Source organism: Pelophylax lessonae (assembly GCF_965119305.1).
Source record: "Pelophylax lessonae genome assembly, chromosome: 1".
Taxonomy (NCBI): Eukaryota; Metazoa; Chordata; class Amphibia; order Anura; family Ranidae; genus Pelophylax; species Pelophylax lessonae.
The window spans coordinates 60,640,858-60,666,796 of NC_138768.1; the positions used below are offsets into that span (position 1 = coordinate 60,640,858).

Genomic DNA, 25,939 nt, shown 5'->3' on the forward strand with positions numbered 1-25,939 from the left:
GAAAGGTTAATGTGTTTCTCGGCCGATCTGTTTGCACTAGGCATATGTGACAAACTGAATTAAATTTATGTCCATTGAACGATTTATCGTTCGAAATTCGGTCATTACATGAGGGCATGATTGTCTGCTCTCACGGCCGATGTTTCGTTTTTCGACTATGCGTTTGCCCGATATTTCGGCTAGTGTATGGCCAGCATTAGTTTCCCAAGCCACTTAGTTATCACTTTTGCCTTATGGCAAGTTGCTCCATAATGCTGGAAAAGTCATTGTTCCTCACCAAACTGTTCTTGGGTGGTTGGGAGAAGTTGCTCTCGGAGGATGTCTTTGTACCATTCTTTATTCATGGCTGTGATCTTAGGTAAAATTGTAAGTGAGCCCACTCCCTTGGGCCGAGAAGCAACCCCACACATAACGGAAAATTGAATACTCACCTTTCCGTAATTTTCCTTTCCTGGTGCCTATCCATGGCAGCATACATATGGTGGTTGCTCCGCCCTCAACCAACCCACAGGACCTCCTTAACTCTATAAAAGTAAGAACTGCCCCCCCCCCCCTACGCCATTCTTGTAACTAGACTCAAAAATGCAGATCACGTAAAGGGAGGGCGTATGCTGCCATGGATAGGCACCAGGAAAGGAAAATTACGGAAAGGTGAGTATTCAATTTTCCGTTTTCCTGGTGCCTCCATGGCAGCATACATATGGTAAATAACTCGCTCACAGGGAGGGATACTGCACAGAAATATAGTTTATTAGGATTCACAAAACCGCCAATTGCAGCGCTTTCTTCCCAAAATCACGGGAAGTTAGAGCAGCTGGATCCAGGCTATAATGGACCATGAAGGTATTAAATGAGGACCAACTGGCTGCACGACAAATTGTTTCCGGAGAGACATGTGCTAGCGCTGCCCAAGAAGAGGCCCCCGCGTAGAGTGAGCATTGATTGCTTTAGGCACTGGAAGACCGCTAGCCCGATAGGCCCTTTGAATCAGACGTACGATCCAGCTTGCGATAGTTCTTTTTGATGCTGCCAAGCCCTTTCTACCTCCGTTTGGAATGATAAATAGGTGTTGCTCCCTACGAAAAGATTGCGTTAAATCAATGTACCGACGTAGAGTTCTTGCAACGTCCAGTTCATGCAACTTTGATGTAGCTGGATCTTCCTCAAAGGCTGGGAGAACCCATTCCTGATTAAAGTGGTAGGTAGTTGGCACTTTAGGTATGAACTGATGGATTGGTCGTAGGATGACCCTATCTGGGAAGAACGTAATATATGGATCTTGAGCACCCAAGGCTTGAATTTCAGAAACCCTACGGCCTGAAGTGACAGCTTCGAAGAAAACTGCTTTAAGAGTAACATCCTCCAGAGAACAGTCCTCAGTAGGAGCAAATGGCGGTGCTGCTAGAGTATCCAGCACCAAGGGTAAATCCCACTTCGGGTACAATGTTTTCCTAGGTGGTCTTAACCTCAGTACTGCCTTCATAAACCGCTCTATCAAAGGATGTAAGGCCCATCTGATGTCTGTCAGAGCTGATAAGGCTGAAACTTGCACTTTAAGGGTATTGAGCCCCAAACCTACATCCAGACCTTTCTGTAGAAACAGTAGAACGTCCTGCACAGCTGGCTTCAGTGGATTAAACTTGTTGGATTCGGCAACTTCTGAAAACTTCTGCCATACTCTGTAGTAGGAGCTATTAGTGGATGATTTTCTGACTTGAAGCAACGTCTGGGTTACCTCATGAGAGCAACCTAACTCCTCCAACCTCTTCCTTTCAACTTCCAGGCCCTCAGATCCAGGATTTCTAAATGTGGGTGGATGTAGTCCCCCTGCGACAGGAGACCGGGAATCTTCGGAAGGACTAAAGGGTTGCAAACAGACAGCTGGGTCAACCGCGTGAACCAAGGCCTTTTCGGCCAATAGGGAATCACCGCCAGGATGGTCACCTCCTCCCCTGTTAGGCGTTGAAGGAATCTGAGAATCAGAGGGGTAGGAGGGAACGCATACCCGACTCGGAAGGTCCACGGTTGAACTAAGGCATCTACTCCTGTTGAATTCTGGGCAGGGTATCTTGTGAAAAAACGAGGTGCCTTGGCATTCTGGGGGGATGCAAATAGGTCCCACTGAGGACTGCCCCAGTGTTGACAGATCCACCGAAACACACAGTTGTCCAGGGACCACTCGTTGTTGATGAATTCCCTGGACAGGAGATCCGCCAAATGATTCTGAGAGGCTGGTAGATACGCTGCTCGGAGGTTTACAAGGTTCTCCTCGGCCCATGCTAAGATCGGGGCCACTTTGCGTGACAATGACCTGCTGTGGGTCCCCCCTTGGTTCTGGACGTAGGTTACCGCCGCCCTGTTGTCCATACGTAACAGGAGGGAGTTGCCCGCGAGATGAGGTGCCAAGTGCGATATAGCTTCCCAAGCTGCCCTCAGCTCCAGAATGTTTGATACTACGTCCTCCGCATCGAACTGCCATCTTCCTTGGATCAACTGGTCCCTGAAGTGTGCCCCCCAGCCCAACCGACTTGCATCGGTTGTAAGCGTGATCCATGAGATGGGGCCAAGATGGCAATGATTTTGAAGGTTGGGCAGCTTCGTCCACCACCATAGGCTGGACTTCATTGATACCGTGATCAACACCTCCTGGGAAAGGGACCTTCTTCTCCACTGGCATAGAAACCCCTGTTGAAAAGCACGGAGATGCCAGCGGGCCCACTTTACCATCGGGATACATGAGGAAAAGGTTCCGAGGAGGCAAACACTGGAAGTGTAGGTGAAGTTCCCCTATCTTGAACCTTAGGAACGACTGGAAGTCGTGAAGTATTGGTATATGTAGATACGCATCCTGAAGGTCTATAGAGACCATCCAGTCGCCTGGTTGCACAGTTAGGATGACCGTGTTTAGGGATTCCATCTTGAACCGCTCGAGGCGGATAAACTTGTTCAACCGCTTCAGATCTAGAACTGGCCTCCATCCTCCCGCCTTTTTGCGTACCAAGAAGACTGGGGAATAAAAGCCTAAGAATCTTTCCGACTCTGGCACTGGTACCACTGCCTGCTGATGAATTAGCGTCTGGACATATTGTAGCAGCAGAGCCGGTACAAGGGCGGGGCAGAAGGGGCGGGTGCCCTGGGCGCTAACATTTATTGGAGAGAGGGGGGGCGCCACTGCTGGATAACTTCTTTCACACACTGCTGACTCTGTGTGAGTGTAAATTACTGCTGGCCGCCAGCAGCTATCTGCCTGCAATGTGCCGAGTGCGCTCCTCCTGCACTCAGCACAGCCTGAAGCCTTCTGTTCTACTACTTCTTCTGTCAGAGGAGCGGAGAAAACACCCCCCCCCCCCCCCCCTGACAGGCGCTCTGTAGTCTGTCCCGGCCGTGACGTCATTGAGCATAGAGCGCTCTCCTTCCTGCTTCAGCCACTACCTCGAGGAGCCGTGGAAGAGAGGAGAAAGTGAAAGTGAAAGCAGAAAAGCACATCCAGAGCCTGGCACTGTGTCTCTGCCTGTCTGCAGCAGCGTGAGTGAAGCCTGCCTGCCCTGGTGAAGAAGTGAACTATTCAGATGGAGGGAGAGGGGTCTGTCTGTCTGGCTGAGAGCAAGTAAGTGGGGGGGGGAGGGTGCTGTCTCTCTGGCTCAGAGCAGGTAAACTCTGCAGATTTGGGGGGGGGGGGGGTCTCTGGCTCAGAGCAGGTAAACTCTTTAGATTAGTGGGGGAGGGGGGGTTCTGGCTGAGGGGGGGGGGGGTCTGTCTGGCTGAGAGCAGGTGAACTATTTAGATTAGTGGGGAGGGGGGAGTTCTGGCTGGGGGGGGGGGGTCTGGCTGGCTGAGAGGAGGAGGTGAATAGGTGAACAATTTAGATTAGTGGGGGGGGGGGGGGTGTTTGGCTGAGGGGGGGGGTCTGTCTGGCTGAGAGCAAGTCAACTATTTTGATTAGTGGGGGGGGGGGGGTTCTGGCTGAGATTAGTGTGGGGTCTACCTATATGGAGCAGGTGGTGGTGGTAAATTTCAAGATAAAGAGATATAAAGATAAAAAGAGTAAATGTAAAATCTTATATGTGGCATATATACTACCAATATAAATGTAATGTACCTATGTACATATGCCGCTGTGAAGCAGATGTGACCTAAGTGCAAAAAGTGCTAAGTGCAGCAGTTGTGGTCACCCAAAATTTTCTTTGCAAAAAAAAAAGCACCTTAATATTTCCTTATAGACTTTGCACCACTCTAAGAGTTTTTGGAAACTTTCTGCACTAATTTATGATTGCACGTTTCACCATGTGTTAGATTGGCATATATTTATGGTGGGATCTACATATATTTAGTTATATTTATTTTATATTGCTGGATTTGCATATATTTATTTATACTCACTTATATGCGGGGCATATATATTTTTATAACCCCGTACACAATTTGACACTCTATAGGTGGTACTGACATTCTGGACTCATATGTGCATCCGTACACTTTATAAACCATTTATTACTACGCATTGCACAATATCGCACTAGGCACTAATTATTACATTAATATATGTATTTTATAATTTTAGACTATTTTTGAGGCTGGCACTAAATTTATATACAACTACGGACACATATATACATTTTTTACTTTATAGATTTATTTTGGGTGACCACACCTGCTGCACTTAGCACTTTTTGCACTTAGGTCACATCTGCTTCACAGCGGCATATGTACATAGGTACATTACATTTATATTGGTAGTATATATGCCACATATAAGATTTTACATTTACTCTTTTTATCTTTATATCTCTTTTATCTTGAAATTTACCACCACCACCTGCTCCATATAGGTTGATTTTACATATTACAACAGAGACTCATCACCACTAGATAACTCATCTTATTTATTTGCTCCACCTTCTATATCTGGCAGCGCCAATCACTTCCCCTTTTTTACAAATATATCTGATACATCCTTTTTTAGGGCTGTATTTTTTGAAGTGGGCTGCAGCCAAGTCTGTCTCTTAGTTTTATCCTAAGCGCGGATTTTTTTGGGTTTTTATTCTGTCTGAGATGAGGTCAGCTATTTAGATTAGGGTGGGAAGGGGGGGGCTCTGTCGGTCTGAGAGCAGGTCAACTATTATTTAGATTGGGGGGGGGGAGGTCTAGCTGAGAGGAGGAGGTTAACCAATTGTATTTAATTTGTATTGTTTTAAAGAGGAAGTAAAGTCCCCCAAAAAAATCGAGAAAAAAAAAGCCCTGTAAAGAGAAAGGCATAATGAGCTAGTATGCATCGCATACTAGCTCATTATGTAGTACTTACCTTAAAACGAAGCCCCCGCTGTGCCGCCACCTCAGCGACAGGACGGCGACATGTCCGGCCGTCCTGCTTCCGGGTTCGCGTCCTCCGGCCATCTGATTGGCCGGAGGCGCGATTACATCACTCCCGCGCATGCGCGCGGGAGCCGCCGTTCACGGCACTGAGCTCTGAAGGAACGGCACGGGTGGCTGTTCCTTCAGAGCGCCTGCGCCGATGACGTCATCGGCAGTATGCACTCTAAATATCTCCTAAACGGTGCAAGTTTGGGAGATATTTATAGCACCTATAGGTAAAATACTTTACAGTGGGTTTACAACCTCTTTAAGTATTTTCTTGTTTTGAAACTACATTGATTCTTATATTACACCCACGACAGGGACAGGATTGGGGACGAGGCGGGGGGGGAGGGCGCAGTTTGCCATCTTCGCCCTGGGCACCAAATGACCTTGTCCCAGCCCTGTGTAGCAGAACCTTGCGCTTCTCTTCGGAGTTTGGAATCCTGGTGGGTAGAAAAGAAGAACGGGGCGGTTGGCGCTTGAACCTCCAAAAATGCCCCTGAAGGATCGTGGAGGTAACCCAACGATCCGAGCAAGTTTCCACCCAAACCCAATCCTGCACCCCAGCGCCCACATGAGGACAGACTGTAAGTAGGACAGGCTAAATTTAATGCAGGAAGCATCAATGTTACCGGGGCAGCCCCCAAACCAGAGGGGGGGGGTTCCCGGGAGGAGCATGGCTGAACTAGACTCCTTACCTGGAAAAAGATCCACAGAAAAACAGGCTCCCAGCCTTGTTGGCGCCTTTAGCAGCCTAAGACCTGGGACTCCATCCTACAGGGGAGCATGACCCTGCAATGGTAACACCATGTGAAGGTGCAGTAAGGGCTGATCGTGATCCTGCAGGCTTGAGGACAGAAAAAAGATTGGCGTAGGGGGGGGCAGTTCTTACTTTTATAGAGTTAAGGAGGTCCTGTGGGTTGGTTGAGGGCGGAGCAACCACCATATGTATGCTGCCATGGAGGCACCAGGAAAAATGGTTTAGGATGCTTTACTGTTGGCATCACACAGGACTGATAGTAGTGCTCACCTTTCCTGGATGCCCCAAACAATCGGAAAGGGGATTTAGTCGAGCGAATGACTTTACCCCAGTCCTCAGGAGTCTCATCTTTGTACCTTTTGCAGACTATCTGTCCCTGATGTTTTTCCTGGAGAGAAGTGGCTTCTTGCCCCTCTTTACACCATTCCATCCTCCAAAAGTATTCTCACTGTCCATGCAGATGCATTCACACCTGCCTGCTGCCATTCCTGAGCAAGCTCTGCACTGGTGGTGCCCCGATCCCGCAGCTGAATCAACTGTAGGAGACGCTCCTGGCGCTTGCTGGACTTTCTTGGGCTCCCTGAAGCCTTCTTCACAAATGCAATGAAAATGTTTTTTATGGAATTAATTTCATTTTCATGGCAAAGATGGACTTTGCAATTAATTACAATTTATCTGATTACTCTGTATAACATTCTGGAGTATATCCAAATTGTCTTCTTAAAAACTGAGGCAGCAGACTTTGTGAAATTATTGTATAATTCTCAAAACTTTTGGCCACGGCTGTACTACATCTAGTTCCAGAGTTCAGGCAGGGTTGCAGTCACCTGTCCTTTGCCATGGCAGAACAAGCTCAATAGGAGTAGTACTGTATTCTACACACAGGTGGTGATATGGAGTCGTAAAAATTCAGTGAAATGGTAAAATAGAGTTAGGCCGTTATCTTGATGAACATCCCAGATAAGGAAAAAAAAAACAGTTCATTGTCTTCCACCCTACATGTTTTCTTGCTTCTGGCACAATTGTCTTTTAAAAACAAATTACCCACTGACAGCTGTGGGTAGTACAAATTAAAGCAGAACACAAGCCAATTTCAAGATCGTCATGAATTGAAGCCATTAAAGACTAAAATAACAAAACCAGCTTTTGTTGCAATATTCACCTTCAATCCAGAGCACTGCAGTACATTTTATCTGCCACTAGATGTCCTCAGTTTGATGGCAAGTGTCATTCAACCCACTTTCACAGAGCCCAGGCCATGCTGGACCCACCACATCCTGTGACTGGAAGGAAAAAAAACAGTTGATTGCACTCCACCCTTTAAATGTTTTCTTGCTTCTGGCACAGTTTTCTCTTTTATAAACAAATTACCCACTGACAGCTGTGGGTAGTACAAATTAAAGCAGAACACAAGCCAATTTCAAGATCATCATCATAAATAGAAGCCTATTGAAGATTAACCGCTTGCCTACAGGGCACTTTTACCCCCTTCCTGCCCAGGCCAATTTTCAGCTTTTAGTGCTGTTGCACTTTGAATGACAAATGCGCAGTCATGCAAAACTCTACCAAAATGAATTTTTTATCATTTTCTTCCCACAAATAGAGCTTCTTTTGGTGGAATTTAATCACCACTGTTTTGTTTTTTTTGCTAAAAAAAAAACCAAAAAAAGACCAACAATTTTAAAAACAAAAAAAAAAGTTTTTCTTAGTTTGTCGGAAAATTTTGTAACTAAGTAACTTTTCTCCTTCACTGATGTGCACTGATGAGGCAGCAATGATGGGGTGGCACTGATGGGCACTGATAGGCGGCACTAATATGCAGCATCGATGGTCACTGAAAGGCACCACTGACTTGCATCACTGATGGTCACAGATTGGTGTCACTGATGGGCACAGATAGGCTTCACTGATGGACACTGTTGGGGCTGCACTGATAAGCAGTGCCCTGATTACCTGTACAGGTCTCCCCTGTGAGGAGATACTTGTAGATACAGTGAATTTGAGAGTCCATGGTTATATAGTGTCACCTCTGAAGAAGGACATTTACCTTTATAGTCCGAAACATGTCAGGTGCCACCTACCCACCAAGTAACTGCTCTCCATATTGGCCCCATTAGCCAATTGTTCATTTTGTGCTCTTATCTTACAATTATCCTATGTATACCTATGTGGTTATGCTGCTATGCGATTCCCAATTAGTATACTTTTAGGATTCACCTTGTGTTTTTATACACACACCTTCTTTGTTTAATTGTGAATCTTTGAATAAACATTTATACGTTTTTACCCTTGTTTCATGATGGTCATTAAGTCCTAGATGGGTACAAGACGCCTTTTACATGCGTCCCTAGTTTTTTTGTGTTATTTACTTCGGACCCCTGCGCTCTGTGTATTACTTATGCCTGACCCCTGCGCTCTGTGTGTTACTTACTTCTGCCCCTTGCACTTTGTGTTTCTTACTTCTGAGCTCTGCACTTTACTTACTTAGGACCTCTACCTAATCCTTGTCTCTATTCACATGGACATGAACTCATTTAATTGTTGTTTCATCCACTAGCCTGTCCTTATTCTTTTATCTTCGAAGTAAATAACACAGAGCGCAGGGGTCAGACGTAAGTAACACACAGTGCGTAGGGGCCGTAAGTAAGTAACACACAGTGCGCAGGGGCTGGAAGTAATACACAGTGTGCAAGGGTCAGAAGTAAGTAACACAGTGCTCAGGGGTCAGAAGTAACACAGTGCGCAGGGGTCAGAAGTAAATAACACACAGAGTGCAGGGGTCAAAAATAAGTAATGCACAGAGCTCAGGAGTAAGTAACACGCTGAGCTCAGGAGTAAGTAACACGCGGAGCTCAGGAATAAGTAACACTCGGAGCTCAGGAGTAATTAACACGCGGAGCTCAGGAGTAAGTAACACACAGACCGCAGAGCTCAGGAGTAAGTAACACGCAGAGCTCAGGAGTAACACACAGACCGCAGAGCTCAGGAGTAAGTAACACGCAGAGCTCAGGAGTAACACACAGATCGCAGAGTTTAGGAGTAAGTAACATGCAGAGCGTAGATCTCAGGAGTAAGTAACATGCAGAAATCAGGAGTAAGTAACATGCAGATCTCAGGAGTAAGTAACATGCAGATCTCAGGAGTAAGTAACATGCAGATCTCAGGAGTAAGTAACATGCAGAGCTCAGGAGTTACTAACACACAAAGCTCAGGAGCAAGTAGCGCACAGAGTGCAGAGTAAAGGCCCGTACACACGATAAGAAAATCTGTAGGGAAAATTTGTCAGACGACCAATCTGCCAATTTTCGGATTGTTAGTATGGTGCTTTCAACAGCCAACTCCGACTTTTTGGCTGACAAAATGCTGATGTGCAGGCTATAAAATGTTTGTCGTCCGTCAAATCAACATCCGATTTTCGTCTTATTAGTACAGATTTCAACGGAAAAAAATCTTAAGAGCAAAACTAGGCAAGCTCAGAGACGAAAGAATACATACAAAACAATCCAACACATGACATCACTTCTGAAGTAGAATTCTGTCGTACGGGAAAATTCGTATGAAAATAACCTCTTCACTTTCCACATCAGACTAGCATGCCTCAATAAATGGACGACAGATCGTTCGATAATCTGATCGTGTGTACGGGACTTAACCCACAGAGCTCCGGTGTAAGTAACACAGAGAGCATAGAGCTTAGGAGACACACTAAGCTGCTGGCTCCTGTCTCTACCTGTCGCTTGTCAGACCTGAAGCACAGAGCTGGGGGGAGCAGAGCATGCCCCTCGACTCTGTGCTGCAGGTCTAATAGGCGGTGGAATAGAAAAATGGTGGGTTCGCGGCATTGGGACTTGGGGCACACAGCAATAGGCACATGCCTGATGCAAGTTATGCCCTGTAGACATTTGGTGCTGATTGCACTGTATGGGGATGGTGGATTGAAAGCCAGAGTTCCACATAATGCTTCATCCTAGACCATAGGGCACATCAAAAAATATTTTTTACCAGTGTTCAGCTTTAACAAGTCAAAAGCGAGTGACAATTTTTTTCTTGTATGAAAATGTGTGGAATCCACTTAAAATAGTTTTGAGCAGAAATACAGCTTATCTTCAAAACAAAGCATACGGATGTGTAAATGATGTGCCCACACAGGCATGCAACATACACGCCAGCAACATACGAGTCACAGAAAAATAACATCTGACGTGTGCGTGACTTGGAATATACAATTCACATAGAGGGGGGAAGGGATCTGGGGGCTCCCTTGTTAAAGGGTCTTCCGGATTCCAATAAGCCCCCCATCCGCAGACCCAGACAACCACAGCCCAGAGTTGTCTGGAAGAGGCGCTTGTCCCCATCAACTTCAGGACAGGATGCCTTGGGGGGCACCCCAAAGCACCCTCTCCATGTTGTGGGCAAGCGGCCTGGTATGGTTCAAGAGGGGGCAGGCCGCTTGCTTGTCCACCCCCCCCCTTTTCCTGGCCTGCCAAGCTGCATGCTTGGATAAGGGTCTGGTATGGATTTTGGGGGGACTCCGCCATTTAAAAAAAAAATTGGGCGTGGAGTTCCCCTTAGAATCTATACCAAACGACCTGGCATAGATTTTAGGGAAGGGCCACATCGTTTTTTTTTTTTTTTTTTTTTAAATTCTGTCATAGGGTTTCCCTTAAATACTTAAATACGGGGCACTTTCACCCCCTTCCTGTCCAGGCCAATTTTCAGCTTTCAGTGCTCATTGGCGTCTATGGGAAATCTTGGTCCGCTTGACATGGCACTGCTCCCCGGCTTCATGTTGATAATACTTCCCTCCTGAACCTTATTCAACCCCCTATCCACCTGACCTCCGGAAGGTTACCCCCCCCCCCCTTTACGACTAGGCCATTTTCTGCAATAAAGCACTGCATTTCTTTAACTGACAATTGCATGGTCATGCTACTCTGTAACAGAATAACATTTATGTAATTTTTTTCCCCACAAATACAGCTTTTATTTGCTGATATTTGATCACCTCCTGTGTTTTTAATTTTTGCACTATAAACAACAATTTTGAAAAAATAAAAACAATATTTTTTTACTTTCTGCTGTAAAACATCCAATAAAAAAAAAAAAGTAAAAATCGAATTTCTTTATAAATTTAGGCCAATATGCATTCTGCTACATGTCTTGCGTGGTTATCCTCCCACACTACAAAGGCATGCTGGTAGGTTAATTGGCCCATTTGAGTGTGCCCTAAGATGTGCACCATTGAGTCATTTTCTATAAAAATAACAATTTGAAAAAGAAAATGTGTGTGTGTGTCTGTCTGTCTATCTATCTATCTATCTATCTATCTATCTATCTATCTATCTATCTATCTATCTATCTATCTATCTATCTATCTATCTATCTATCTATCTATCTATCTATCTATCTATCTATCTATCTATCTATCTATCTATCTATCTATCTATCTATCTATCTATCTATCTATCTATCGGACCTGATTGAACATTCCATGCACCCCTATGGGGCAAAGGATGTCAGGGGTAATATGTCACTGATACCCACTGCTATCTGATTTGATCCTGCCTGTAAAATCCAAACGGATGGTAACAGGCGGTCCATTTTCGTCCGATCTCCCCATAATGGAGAGCAGGGCTCTGACCGGTCCATCTCAGCACAGTGAGTGGAGACGGACCTGTCATCCGCCTGCTCAGTGGGGATCATCGGATCAATCCACCGCTGAGCAAAATGGAATCCACCGGGTGGAAAGCCAGTGTGAAAGGACCCTTACAGTTTCCCTAATGCCCCATACACACGTGCAGATTATCTGCAGACTTTTGTCTGCAGACTTACCAAAACCATATAATATGAGGTCAAACCTAAACACTTTCAATTTGTATGCAATCCGGCAGGCCCTTGCACTACATAGAAAAGGTAAGTCTGCAGACAAAAGTCTGCAGATAATCTGCACGTGTGTATGGGGCATTAGTTGCCGGGACTTGCCTAGTTGTCTCAACTGTCTCCCAGACTCCCTCTGTCTCCGAGACTCGCTTAGCTGCCTCAACTCCCTCAGACCCACGGACATCGAATGTCTCCTCCAGCATGGAGTGCTCTCTTTTAGTAGAACACCTCTGTCTTCAAATGAGAGCCTGAAATAAGCCCAAGTCCTTCATTATAACGGCTGTGCCCACCTACACACTTAGCTTTCCTATCTCCCAAAGAACTTCAAAATCTCCAAGCTATGAAGCCCAACTGGGAATACCAAAATCCAGAGAAATAAAGAATTTTCTCCCCCTTTATAATCGATGCATCAGAGTCCTGCACTCTGCATACATGCAAGCCCTGTGTCTTTTTTTTACAACCATTTTCCCAGCGGCAGGGCCTTGCACTATCACAATATAAAGTGGCAAGAAAAAGTATACGAACCCTTGGAATTAACTGGTTTTCTGCAGTAACTTGCCATAAAATGTGATCTTATCCATCAATTACTCTTGATCGTATGTCTTTGGAGAGCTTCTTTTTGCAAGGAATGCTTTACATCAGCTGATGCTTTTTATCAGGGCCGGACTGGGAATAAAATTCAGCCCTGGAAATAATTTCATACCAGCCCCATAGCATTAATATACCGGCCCAACAGCATAACGCCATTATTTTCTTGTTCATAGAAAAAACATGCATTTTGAAGCACATTTGAAGAGTGAATTATATATAGATAAGACAGATATGAAAGCATATAGGGCTATATATATATATTAGCAAATTCTGGTTAAGTGGTAAAAGTGCGGACACGGTACAGGTGGTGGTCAGATGCTGCGGGCATGGTGCAGGGGCTGCGGGCATGGTGCATGAGACGCAGGGGCTGCGGACATGGTGCAGGAGACGCAGAGGCTGCGGGCATGGTGCATGAGACGCAGAGGCTGCGGGCATGGTGCATGAGACGCAGGGGCTGCGGACATGGTGCAGGAGACGCAGAGGCTGCGGGCATGGTGCAGGAGACGCAGGGGCTGCGGACATGGTGCAGGGGCTGCGGACATGGCGCAGGAGATGTAGCGGCTGCGGACAAGGTGCATGGAGGCAGGGCCTGTGGACATGGCGCAGGAGAGGCAGGGCCTGTGGACACGGCGCAGGAGAGGCAGGGCCTGCGGACATGGTACAGGAGATGTAGGGGCTGCGGAAATGTCACCAGCTCTCTGAGAACCAAGCAACAGGCGGTGTTTGATCCCGTGGTTCTCAGCCCTAGAGCCAGCAGGGGACTGATGCTGCACCCACGTAAGCATGGTTCAAAATTTTAAAAAACTTTCCATACTTCTCTTTTAAACATATTGGGGTTGATTTACTAAAATTGGAGAGTGCAAAATCTGGTGCCGCTCTGCATGAAAACCAATCAGCTTCCAGTTTTTTTTTTTTTTTTTGTCAAACCCTAATTGACCAAGCTGAAGTTAGAAGCTGATTGGCTACCATACACAGCTGCACCAGACTTTACACTCTCCAGTTTTAGTAAATTAACCTCAGTGTGTTTGCCTATTGTTGTGACTGGGATAAGGATCAAATCACATTATGGCAAATAACTGCAGTAAACCAGCTAATTCCAAAGGGTTCACATACTTTTTTTCTTGCCTCTGTACACTCAAAAGTAAAAAAAAAAAAAAAAAAAAAAAAACTATAGCATAGAAAGGTGATTTAATAGCCTATAAAAACTACACTTGAATGCACTATGGACAAAAATGTGGTTCATCAGAGTAAACAGTGCAAGGTATTTCTGTCCCTCTAGAATTTATCACTTCACATCTAGAAAAAAACTCTTGTCGTAGCCCGGGGCAGAAAGAAAGTGCCCCGGGTGGAAGTGGACGAGCAGGTCGGATCGGAATTCTCAAAATGCAAACGGGAGGGTGTGAGAAGCTGTTACTGTATATACAGACTTCTGACCTATAATAGAAGCCTGGCCTGCTGCTACAACCAAATACAATAATTATATAGGTGTTGGGAAAATCCAAAGAATGCCATTATGAACACATTATATAATTATAGGGTAGGTTTAGAAAACCTATACATCACTTTTTATAGTGATTTCCCATGATTTTCACTGCAGGAAACCTGTGCAGATCTTGGAATTTCTGATTGTGTGTTTGATGGCTCCAATGGGCGAGGGTATCAGGGGTTGGACTGGACAGTGCTATTGCCTGGAAAGTAGGGAAAAGTTTACTGGCTGTGTTAGGTGATTTCAGCTGCATCTTATTTAAAAAAGTAAAAATATACGGTATATATATATATATATATATATATATATATATATATATATATATATATATATATATATATATATATATATATATATATATATATATATATAATGCATTCAATAAGGGTGAACAGCACTCAGCTGTCGATTAGTGCATAGCAATCGGGCCGTCCCATAGGCTATATATATATATATATATATATATATATATATATATATATATATATATATATATATATATATATATATATAGAGAGAGAGAGAGAGAGAGAGAGAGATTATATTTATATATATATATATATATATATATATATATATATATTTATATATACTGTGTGTATATATATATATATATATATATATAGAGAGAGAGAGAGTTAGAGAGTTAACTAGTTATGTTAAGCGATTTCAGCTGCATCTCATCAGGGAAAAAAATACAAATATATATATATATATATAAAAAAAAATAAGATCGTATAGCGTGATTAAAAAAAACAAATTGACAAGGTTTGAAAATTAGAGTAAAATATTTCAAATAATAAGTAAAACATTATATGTACAATGTAATGTAAACAAATAAGCAATCTTTGGTATGGTCATACTTGTTATATCATTAGATTATAATGAATATATTAATTATTTTTTAAGAGATTTTTAAGAGGGTGGCCAGCATCAACCATTAAAGCTAGTTATCTATGCGTTTTAACCAGATGGATCCCAAAATAACCATCAAAATCTATAAATAATAGGAAGGGGTTACACCAAATGAGTACTACGATAACTAAAGGCCCGTACACACAATAAAAAAATCTGAAGTAAAATTTCGCCCGACAATCGATCTGTCGATTTTGGGATTGTTAGTATAGGGCTTTCGATAGCCGATTACGAATTTCCGTACAACAAAAACAATGTGCAGGCTATAACATTTTTACCGGAAGTAAATACATTTAATTTTCATTTTAATTAGTACAGTTTTCGTAAGAGCGAGACCACGCATGCTCGGAAATGAAAGAATATATACAAAACAATTCAACACATTACATCACTTCTGAAGTTGAATTCTAAAATGCAACAAAAAACGGATGAAAATTCGTCCAATAATCTGATCGTGTGTATGAGGCTTAAGAATCCCCATTTTATAAGCAAAAGTTTGCTATAGGAAAGGGTTAATAAGTTGCAACACCTACACAATTTCTCATGTGTTTTATAGCTATTTGGACCCGAGCATTCATTCTACGGATTTCCACTGCATGGTGCAGGTTGATAATGATAAATGGTAGGGATGCCTGAATTTTTTTAATACTGGACTAAAATTTTTCATTTATAGTCAAATTCATTTTATAGTTTTAATCTAATCACATATACGAAAGACAATCGCAAAGCTATCATGCACAAGTGGCTTCTATTGTTTTAAAATTCATGCTGTCTTTGCTGAGTAATTAGCAGTGGAAATGCCAGAGGGACGGTAGGCTGACATGTCCCCCCCCCTCCCCCTCTTAATTCGTCATGCCCCTGCTTGTCTAGGAAAATTGCTCAGCATTGTCGATCAGCATCTGTTCTATCTACCTCTTCATTGCGACCATCTTTTATTAAAAAAAAAAAAAAAAGTTTTATTGAGAAATTACAACGAAGAAATTCCAAACATATTACAAAGTCAGACAGTAGGTACAGAATGTAACCTCAGCATTCCTGTAAGAAAGCAGGGGGGGTGACTATAAAAAAAATCACAAAAAAAGAAGAAAGCGATCTGCATCATGTAATATCGTTTAGGATTGGGAATGCGGGACTTGAGCACAGTGCCACCATCTTTAATAAAGATCTGGGGATACATAGACATTGGGGTTGATTTACTAAAACGAGCGTGCATAATCTGGTGCAGCTCTGCATAGAAACCAATCAGCTTCTAACTTCAGCTTGTTCAATGAAGTTTTGACAAAAAACCTGGAAGCTGATTGGTTTCTATGCAGAGCGGAGCGGCACCAGATTTTTCACTCTCCAGGTTTAGTACATCAGCCCCATAGTCTCTGGCAAGCCTAGGGCACTTGTCAGAGATTCTGGGGGGGGGGGGGTGTCTGTGCACGTGCAGGCACAGCGTGGGTCTCTGCCAGTTGTCTGCCAAGGTCCCCGCAGCATGTGGGCACATGTCTGATATCCCAGAAATGGCTCCTGGGAATAGGGTTGCCATCTCGTCCTTTTAAACCCAAACATATTATTTACACAGGTTCTGTGGCTGATTAAGTTGGTACTTAAAGAGGTAGTATCCTCAGCCGTTATTTCTCGAAATTTCAGTCGCTGTCATAAGAAGTCCCGCCTCCTATCATAGACAGCACAGTGGCCCAATGCCGGGACGTCTATCATAGGCGCCGGGACTTCAGATGACAGCAGCTGCTTGTCCTCCTTTCTCCTCGGCCCGGCCCGCCCTGCCCTGGGAGGCAGCAATACAGGACACTGCGCTGGCGAGGCTGCATTGCTGGACACTGCGCTGGCGAGGCTGCAATACAGAGCACTGCGCTGGTGAGGCTGCATTGCTGGACATTGCGCTGGCGAGGCTGCATTGCTGGACACTGCGCTGGCGAAGCTGCATTCATGGGCACTGGTGACGCTGCATTTGATTAAAAAAAGTTCTGAGTTCAAAGCTGTTTTATTTCTAATGTAAGCTTTTTCCCCTAAAATTTCTCTCCTAAAATTGAGGCGCGTGTTATATGCCGATAAATACGGTACTTAGACTGTAAATTAGCATATAAATGTAGCTTACTTCATGTATTTGTTCCTTTTTATGCAGCGTTTTTTCTTCATCTTTAGCACTGCCATTCATACTGTGGTATTCTTGTCATTTGTGGCATGCTTGTCATTTGTGGGCACCGCCATTCATACTGTGGTATGCTTGTCATTTGTGGGCACTATTTCCGCCTGCATTCGGCTTTTCTTGCCGAAATCCCACGCATGCACAGTAGCCGCCGTAACCAAGCCTAGTTTTGGTTCACGGTTACCAAGTAAACCGTTGGACAGTCAATAGTCTCGCGTGAGCACAGGGCTGACGTCAAACAAAGAAAATGACGCAGCCCCGGTATAGACCCTGCTTTCTTCTGGCAGCATAAGCTTGCCGGAAGGAAAATCGGGGTTAACTGCACAAACGCGGATGACGTCTGCTAAAATAAAAACAGTGATAACTCAGGAAGGAATGAGGTAAGAGAGGAAAGAAAAATGTACATAAATAATATGCACTGCTATAATTCAACTAATGAAAAGTAATGTGAATGAGTATACTACCACTTTAACCACTTGCCTACAGTTCACTTTCACCCCCTTCCTGCCCAGACCGATTTTCAGCTTTCAGCGCTATCACACTTTGAATGACAATTACTCAGTCATGCAACACTGTACCCATAAAAAATTTATGTCCTTTTCTTCACACAAATAGAGCTTTCTTTTGATGGTATTTGATCAATACTGCGTTTTTTATTTTTTGTGCTATAAATAAAAAAAGACTGAAAATATTGTGAAAAAACGCATTTTCTTTGTTTCTGTCATAAAATTTTGCAAATTAGTAATTTTTCTTCACAAATTTTGGCCAAAATTTATACTGCTACTTATCTTTGCTAAAAATAACCCAAATAAGTGTATATTATTTGGTCTTTGTGAAAGTTATAGAGTCCACAAGCTATGGTGCTATTCATTGAAAATCGATCACACTTGATCACACCTGATGTACTGAAGGCCTATCTAATTTCTTGAGACACTAAAAAGTCAGGAAAGTACAAATACCCCCCAAATGACCCCTTTTTGGAAAGTAGACATTACAATGTATTTAATAAGGGGCATGGTGAGTTTTTTGAAGTTGTAATTTTTTCCCACAATTCTTTGCAAAATGAAGATTTTTTTTTTTTTTTTTTACAAATTGACGTATTAACAGGTTATTTCTCTCACACAGCATATGTATACTTGGAACTACACCCCAAAACACATTCTACTACTCCTCCTGAGTATGGCGATGCCACATGTGTGAGACTTTTTCACAGCCTGGCCACATTCAGAGGCCTAACATCCAAGTAGCACCGTCCGGCATTCTAGGAGCATAAATTACACATATAATTTCCTGACAACCTATCGCACTTTTGAAGGCCCTGGAGCACCAGGACAATGGAAACCCCCATAAAATGACCCCATTTTGGAAAGCAAATACCCCAACGTATAATTTTTGAGGCATAATGAGTCTTTTGAACGTGTCATTTTTTTCCACAAGTTTTTGGAAACTGTGGAAAGAAAATGAAAATGCATTTTTTTTTTACACAAAGTTGTCCATTTATGAAATATTTCCAACACATAGCATGTACATATCAAAAATTGCACCCCAAAATACATTCTGCTATTCCTCCTGAGTATGGCGATACCACATGTATAACACTTTTACACAGCCTAGCCACATACAGAGGCCTAACATCCAAGTAGCACTTTACACAAAGTTGTCCATTTATCCACTTTTAAGACTGGGCCTATTTTTGACACGGGGTGTTTACAAGCTAAAATCATTTTTTTTGCTAGAAAACTACTTAGAACCCCCAAACATTATATATATTTTTTTAGCAGAGACCCTAGAGAATAAAATGGAGATCGTTGCAATATTTTTTATCACACCATATTTGCGCAGCAGTCTTCCAAATGCAATTTTTTTGAAAAATATTCACTTTTTTTAATTAAAATATAAGAAAACAGTAAATTTAGCCCTATTTTTTTCCATAATGTGAAAGATAATGTTATGCCGAGTAATTATATACCCAACATGTCATGCTTCAAAATTGCGCATGCTCACAGAATTACGCCAAACATTGGTACTTAAAAATCCCCATAGGCAACATTTTAAAAATTTCTACAGGTTACTAGCTTAGAGTTACAGAGGAGGTCCAGGGCTCAAATTATTGCTCTCACTCTAACGATCGTGGCGATACCTCACATGTGTGGTTTGAACACCGTTTACATATGTGGGCGGGACTTGCGTATGCATTCGCTTCTGCGCGTGAGCTAACGGGGACAGGGCGCTTTCGTTTTTTTTTTTTCTATTTATTTTATTTATTTTTTATTTTACACAGTTTTAAAAAAAAAATGTTTTGATCATTTTTATTCCTATTACAAGGAATGTAAACATCCCCTGTAATAGAAATAGGCATGACAGGTCCTCTTTATTGTGAGATCTGGGGTCAAAAAGACCTCACACCTCACAACTACACTAAAAAAGAAAAAAAAAAAATTGTTGAAAAAGAAAAAAAAAAAAAGCGGCCCTTTAAACCGGTTGCTAGGTAACGACTTTTGACGTAGCTCCGGTCCTCCAAGACCATAGAGTCGAGTGAGGGCCATCTTGCCCTCACTCGACTTCCTGTCTCTGAGGATCCGCGACCGGATAGTTTTCCCAGCTTCCGGCGGGTCCGGTAAGCTGGGAAAACGTCTGGGACGCGGCGGGAGGGGGGGGCACCTTTTCCCCTGCACCATAAGGGTAATCCTACGGCGAATCCGCCACTGGGACCACCCTTATCTGAAAGCCAACCGCCCACCGTTTAAAAAAATACCGGGGTTATGGGGGCTATCTGCTGCCATAACCCCAGTATTTAGCTTTTAATGGTCGACGTATATAGTCGTTAGGTGGTCAGTAAGTGGTTGCATGTATATAGCAAAAATTGCACCCCAAAATACATTGTATAAAGGAAAGTGTACAGGAATAGTCTGAGTCCATCTCCGATCCGCTACTATTAGCGATTTAAAATTCCGAATCGGATTCGGATATGGATTCGGATACTGATGAGAGCTCCCTGGTGCTCTCATCAGTCATGGAGATGACCTGAAGAGCCTCCTCGTTGCTGTACATCCTTTTTGACATGCTGGCTGTGATGGGCTGTGCGACGGGTGACGGTTGACTGCGGATTATCACTGATGGGTGGCAGGTGACTGATAGGTGGCAGGTCACGGTCACTGATGGGTTGACAAATGACGATGACTGATGGGTTGACAGATGACGATGACTGATGGGTTGACAGGTGACGATGCCTGATAGGGTGACAGATGACGATGACTGATGGGGTGACAGGTGACGATGACTGATGGGGTGACAGGTGACGATTACTGATGGGGTGACAGGCGACGATGATTGATGGGTTGACAGATGACGATCACTGATGGGGTGACAGGTGACGATGATTGATGGGGTGACAGATGATGATAACTGATGGGGTGACAAGTGACGATGATTGATGGGGTGACAGGTGACGATGACTGATGGGGTGACAAGTGATGATCAATGATGGGTTGACAGGTGACGATGCCTGATAGGGTGACAGATGACGGTGACTGATGGGGTGACAGGTGACGATGACTGATGGGGTGACAGGTGACGATTACTGATGGGGTGACAGGCGACGATGATTGATGGGTTGACAGATGACGATCACTGATGGGGTGACAGGTGACGATGATTGATGGGGTGACAGATGATGATAACTGATGGGGTGACAAGTGACGATGATTGATGGGGTGACAGGTGACGATGACTGATGGGGTGACAAGTGATGATCAATGATGGGTTGACAGGTGACGATGCCTGATAGGGTGACAGATGACGATGACTGATGGGGTGACAGATGACGATGACTGATGGGGTGACAGATGACGATGACTGATGGGGTGACAGATGACGATGACTGATGGGGTGACAGGCGACGATGATTGATGGGTTGAAAGATGACGATCACTGATGGGGTGACAGGTGACGATGATTGATGGGGTGACAGATGACGATAACTGATGGGGTGACAGGTGACGATTGATGGGGTGACAGATAACGATTGATGGGGTGACAGATGACAATCACTGATGGGGTGACAAGTGACGATGATTGATGGGGTGACAGGTGACGATGACTGATGGGGTGACAAGTGATGATCAATGATGGGGTGACAGGTGACGATGACTGATGGGGTGACGGGTGACGATGACTGATGGGGTGACGGTGATTGATGGGGTGACAGGTGACGGGCGATGGTCACCGAAGGGTGACAGGTGACGGGCGATGGTGCACGGCGGTACTGATGGCAGTCTCTGGTGACCGGTGAACTTTAGGCTACGTTCACATGTGAGCGTAGCGATCATGGGCAGAATCACTGCGATTCTGCCCGCGATCCGGAAATCATTGCAAATCGCGGGGCGCCTGTGCGTTGTCCGTGTTTTGCAATAGCACCCCAAATGCTGTGCGATGTTGCCACGATTTCCGCCTGCCGTATCGCGGTAACATCGCGCAAACAATGCATGACGCCCCAAAGAAGCTCTTGTACCTTTTTTGGGCGTCATGCGTTGTTTGCGCAATGTTACCGCGATTCGGCAGGCGGAAATCGTGGCAACATTGCACAGCGTTTGGGGGTGCTATTGCAAATCACGGGCAATGCACAGGTGTCCTGCGATTTGCAATGATTTCCGGATCGCGGGCAGAATCGCTGTGATTCTGCCCGCGATCGCTATGCTTACATGTGAACGTTATGGGTGTCAATTTCTGGGCACTGATGAGGTGACTGTTGGGTGACAGGTGACATTGGGGGGGGGCTGAGGACTGTGTGGGGACATTTATTTGTGTGCTTTTACATTGTGACAGGTGTACAGAGCAGTAACTCATTGTTTCTAGCTCTGCTCTCCTCACACTGGAAACTGTATGAGGGGAGAAGAGCTAGTAACAGTGAGTTACTGCTCTGTGTTTACATTTTGTGATCGGCTGTGAATGGATTCACAGCCGATCACATAGTAAACAGTCACTGTCAGTGACTGTTTACTACTGCCGGTGACAGCTGTGTTCCTAGGGAACACAGAGCCACCGACATGACCGCGATGCGCGCTCCCGATCGCGCATGCGCGGTCATCTTCTGGGCTCCTCTATTGTGATCGGCTGTGTCATTGGGAAACAGCCATGCCCATTGGCTGTTTCCCCCCTGCCGGTGACACCGGCAGTGCAGGGCGACGCGCCTGCCCTGCCTGAATGGACCGCCGGGCGGCAAGTGGTTAAACTCACTTAGTGCGTTATCTGCATTCAATTCTCCTCATAACCTGTGTAATTATCATGTTCAGATTTTAGCCCCCGTTCACATTGGACCGATTTGACATGCAATTTGACATGTCAAATCTCATGCCAAATCGGAGACTATTGTCGGCAATGGCACCGTCCGAATCGGTGCGACGCCAACTTGGCGGGACCGCACTGTTTCCCAAAAGTAGTTCCTGCACTACTTTTGGCAACTTCGGGGGCTAGACATCTGTGCATGAACCCACACAGATGTCTCTCAAATTTCCACCGAAGTCGGACTGAAAACCTGCAAATTCAGCTGAACTCTCACAATTTCAAACCCGCGTTCAGTGTGAACCTAGGCTAAAGGGATGGAGTGGCAACCCTACTTGGAATGTCTGTATCACGCATGCGTGGCGTGTTTTTGCATGCGTGCTTTCTTGATGTGTGAAGTCACCCTGAACTAGGCCAGGATTTATTAACCAAAGGGTAACTCCACTTTCATGGGGAAAAAAAATAGCAAATAAAGAAAAACAATATAGCGTATACAATTGCGACACAAATCATATTGTAATTGAATGTTATTAAAAATTACCTTTCATTTTCAATCTGCAGCTGTTGTAATTTACTGAAAATGCAATGCAATATGGCTGCCTGGAGGTATTCTGTACACAGAATGTATACTGACCACACCCCAGAAACATAATTTCCTGCTTGTGTGATTGGCTCACCAATTTTCCCAGAAGTTTGTTACAATCCTTGTAATGTACAGAGATCACCCAGAGGGAATGATTTTTTTTCTCAACAAAGTGCAGTTACGCTTTAAAAAAAAAAAAAAAACTTTTTACTTTTAAAATACATTTTTTTTTTGCTAATATGTATCAGGGTGTGGGGAGGAGGCCGGAAAGCTTAGGCTAAGGTGCAAATTTCTTTCCTACAACCACGGGGTGGGCAGGAGAAGGCGTCCTCGCCAGGAGACTATAGTAGCCGCTAATGATCGACCGATATCGTTTTTTCGTTGCTGATACTGATACCGATATTTTGCCCATTAAATATCGGTATCGGCCGATATTTTCGTACATTTAAAAAAAAAAATATTTTTTTAACTTGACAGGTACTCTTGTGGAGGGATCTGGGGGTCTAAAAGACCCCAAACCCCTCCTCTGCACTTAAAAGCATTCAAAAGTGATGTCATGACATTACTTCCGGGTTTTTGCATGGAGACCCGATCAGAGCCGAATGCGGCTTTGATCGGGTCTTCGGCGGCCATGCAGGCTGGTTGCCCAGTGTTCTATCAGAAAACCCTACCCCATCAGATTTCCCTACCTACGTAATTTCCGGTGCAGGTTTGTCATGCACCAGCTGTAGCCGCGTCACGCGTCCTACTGCGCATAGGTAGGGAATTTTGATAACATCGTAAGGGGGTGAGGCAAAAGTCCTACTGCGCATAATCGGGCGCATGCGCACCAAAGGAGCGGGCAGGGGCATCTCTTATAACAAACATACATCCGATCTCCATGGCACAAACTGCGCCGAGCCGACAATGTGACAATCCTATTCCCTACCCACGCGCGCACGCCCACTGTCTCATTATCGGGTCGGCGCAGTGTGGGGCATGGAGATCAGATAGATGTATGTTATAAGAGATCCTGCTGCCCGATGCGTTGGTGCGCATGAGCCGGCGCGTGCACACTAGGACTTTTGCCTGACCCCTTACGATGTTATCAAAATTCCCTACCTTTTCTGCGCATGCCCAATATGACGTGTGACGCGGCTACAAGCTGCTGCATGACGAATCCACAGCTGATCTAAACCGGAAATAACGTAGGTAGGGAAATCTGACGGGGTAGGGAAATCTGATAGAACACCAGGTCTCCCGGTGGGACAGGAGACCTGGGCGAGCCATTGAAGGGGGGGGTGGGGGATGTCCCCTCCCGCTCCTTGTAATGACAGCCGAGCGGCTTCTTAGCCACATCAGTTGTCATTACAAGACAGCTGACCATGGGCTATGGACGCCGGTACCGGGGTGATGCCTCAAACACTTTCCCGAAATATAGGCAATATCGGTAACCTCAGGGGCCGATTCCGATAGAACGGGGTAAGTGCATAACGGCCCCTGATATATCGGCTTTGCCGATAATCGGTCGATCCCTAGTAGCCGCTAGCAATAATCGTAAGCGATTCCTGCAGGCTGGTAGTACCCGAGTTGATCGATCAATCAACTTGGTACATTCAGCCTGCCCATTAACAGTTTAAATCTCAGCCGGTTCCTGCTGAACGGGCCAGGATTGGAACCATGCATGGCTCGCCTAACAAGCAAAGTTCCACTTTAAATACCTTCAGCCTCGTGAACGGTGAACCTAATAAATTTTCACACCTGAAAAGCTCAACAAACACTCTCTTTCATAAAGGAGTTTACATAAAGCGATGTTTGAGCAAGGTGGCCCTTTAATGCGTTGTGATTTCTGCGCACAGAATAACCTTTTATAAGAACGCTGCATTCCTCCAGTTAAAGGGCACACACCGTCTCTGTGCAGGCTTGGAGTCAGAAGACAGTGTGTGTGTGTTTAGTCGTAACGTGGTTGAGTCACAAGAGAGATTTGCCTGAGGTGAGTTCCTCATATCCGTGTTGGGAGATTGCAAGGCACGCCTTCCCTCTGTGCACGGCACTCAATGTGCTCAGAGACAAGGGTGGTGCCAAGACACACACAGGACCTGTTGACGGAACGCTGCAACCACCATCAGGAGCCCAGGCACTGAAAACGGTGAGTTTCCTACAATTCCATTCATTTCTACAGATAAATCCTCCTTTTCTTTCCTTTGTGTCCTCTGTGCCTGGCTACGGCGCTCGCCCATTGAGCTGGGATCAGATGACAGCGCAGTCCGGGAACTGTCAGAGTCCTCCTGGATTGAGGAAAAGTTTTTGTGAAGTGTTTGTGGAATTCGGCACAATCTGATATGTAACAAATCTGTAACAATTCAGTCTTGGGCCTCTATGACCTGGGGTACGATTGTCACGGCTTTGTTGGGATATAGTTATCGGTATTATTATTATGATGCCAGCAGGTAGAGCATATGAGATGTGTCCTGAGGAACCTGGTGAGCAGCTGGGAAGCAGCTGGCAGTGGCTGGAGGATAGCAGAAGGTGCCCAGATAATGAGATGTAATGGAGAGTTTAAGGAGAAATGTTGATTTTTGGACAACTGCTGGAGAAGAACTTCCGGAGTTCCCGTATATTGATGAGGAACAACATATGACCCCAACCTGCTTGACATTCCCTACATCCGCCACCTGTTGGAAAACTACAAGGGCCAGCATGCCCTGCTATACTCAGAGGAACTACAAGTCACCTCTCAGCTACTGAAAGTGTACATTTTTATCAGACGAACTACAAGTCACTTCTAAATGATTGAAGGTGTACATTTTTATTACAGCGGGACTACAAGTCACCTCTCAGTTACTGAAGGTGTACATTTTTATTACAGCGGAAGTACAAGTCACCTCTCAATGATTGAAGGTGTACAGTTTTATTACAGCAGAACTACAAGTCACCTCTCAATGATTGAAGGTGTAT

At 44.6% G+C, this 25,939-nt stretch overlaps 1 protein-coding gene across 2 annotated transcripts in view; it reads left to right on the top strand.

The window, feature by feature from the left end:
* RAB27B (RAB27B, member RAS oncogene family) overlaps positions 1 to 25,939 on the top strand; it is a 359,570-nt gene that overhangs the window by 216,768 nt on the left and 116,863 nt on the right. The window contains exon 1 of one of the 2 annotated variants that reach the window (XM_082244123.1): positions 24,983 to 25,130. The exons of the other annotated variant lie outside the window; for it this stretch is intronic. The gene's annotated coding sequence lies outside the window, so the exon portion shown is untranslated. Of the gene's footprint in view, positions 1 to 24,982; positions 25,131 to 25,939 lie in introns of those variants that run through there. 2 annotated transcript variants of the gene reach the window in all.